The sequence below is a fragment of the Corvus moneduloides genome, chromosome 9 (assembly GCF_009650955.1).
Source record: "Corvus moneduloides isolate bCorMon1 chromosome 9, bCorMon1.pri, whole genome shotgun sequence".
NCBI lineage: Eukaryota > Metazoa > Chordata > Aves > Passeriformes > Corvidae > Corvus > Corvus moneduloides.
In genome coordinates this window covers 17515090-17516953 of record NC_045484.1, presented here as the reverse complement: position 1 = coordinate 17516953, position 1864 = coordinate 17515090, and positions in this window count along the sequence as shown.

The window sequence follows — 1864 nt, the reverse complement described above, 5'->3', positions numbered from 1 at the left end:
GCAATAATAGCTATATCAAAAGAGACAGTCATCGATATCTAGAAGTGGTTGTAAAATTTCAGGTGGAAGTGTTATGTATTGTCACAAAAACAGTGCCTGTTGTGCTTTCTCAGCGACCTGTAAAAATCTGGTTTTTCCTGCTGAGAGAATTTTTCCATGTTGCTCAATCAATGATCATTTGAATATATTTTTCTGCCTCTCAGTTACATCTCAAATATTTGTGTCTGTACAATTTTCATGGTCTCATATCTTGTCTCTTTCTGTATAAAATGGATCTTGTCAGCTTAAGGGGAATGCTTTTTCTTTCAGCTTCTTTGTAATTACCAAAAATAGTTTTAACCTGTTAAAACATTTCTGAGTTGTCGGCATGGTGTGGTATGGTATTGAAACCTTGTTACTTTGCAGTAAACTTTCCTGTGCATTGTGTTTACCTTCTGATAACATTTCTAATAAGAAACCAAACATCAACAGAATGAAGAGGGGGTACTTGCACTGTTGGGTCCAGTGTGACTTTGCATAATGAAAATATGCAAAAATAAATTGCAGTCTCATGTAGCTAAGAGAGAAAAAAATATAATCAAATTGTTCCTGCTGGCTTTTCTTCAAGGCAGAAAACCTGTGTGTGTGTTTTCTAGACAAGCATTATTTGTACTGTGGTCTGGGACCTGGCAGCAGGGATTCCTGTGCCTGTGCAAAGTTATTTTGATTTCAGCATGACTCCACCAAGAGACCCCAGCATAGAGGACTATTCCCTTTTAGAGGGCAGTGAGCTTGGGTCCTCAGCAAGGCCTAAATTTGAGGCACCCTGAACTAAAGTTATGGATAGAACCAGAGCAATAAGAGCTAAAGTCAGTTATTCTAACAAAGAATGAGGCTACAAGGAAACTTTCCACCCAAAGCAGGTTTCCTAGATGTTGATAGCAGATGGTCCTCCCATCCCACAGGCTGGGGATGTCCTGACATTTCATTCTCAGAGTAATTTGTTCTCACATCACAGAACTTCTAATTTTTTTAATAACTGATTTGATAAGCTAAGATAAACACACTTATTTTAAAATTAATTTCAGGCATAAATCACTAATTCTGTTGTTCAGATTCTCAGAGATGGTTAATACAATTTCCTTTTTCCTTTGGCACCTAAGCAAAAATCTGACATAGATTTCATTCTTCTGATGTTAGAGAGAGGAGTGTAACCATAGTCAGAGGTGACCAGTACTAGCCCTATCTGAATGTGCCTTAGCAGTCTCTGCTTTCGTATGATGAATTGATGTTGCAGCAGCATTTTGGTTTTCTATGCTGTACCCATATCCATTGCCTTTATTCTGCTTTTTCCTAGCTTTACCTTGACTTTCTCTGTGAAGCCAAAGACACCTGACATTGGTAGTCACGTTTTTAAGATTATCTGCTCAGGAACATCTCCTCAGAGAAGTCTATTTTCACTATTTTGCACATCTGCAAAATAGGCAGCATGGGACTGGATGAGTTGTTGCCTGGACAAGTGTGTGAAGAGAATTGGTTTAGACCAGTACTGCAGAAGGGACCTGTTTGTGAATGGACAGATGCACGGAGGTCTGAGAATGATAAATCCAAGGCTTCATCCCTCTGGGTCAATGGTCTTTGGGACAAGGCAGAGAGGAGACAAGAGTTAAGGAGACACTGCTGTTTTGGATTCTGTGTTTCAGGTCACAGTCTTGTCAGGTCAACAAAAGTCACACAATGTGAACGGTGCCAAAGCAGACTTGATGGCTGTGCATGAATATTTATCCTCTGTCTTTTTATTCTAAACTTCATTTTGCATTCTGACAGAGTTGTCATTACACACTTTTTTTGAAGGCCTACTAGAAAAAAACCCCAAATGTGCTTT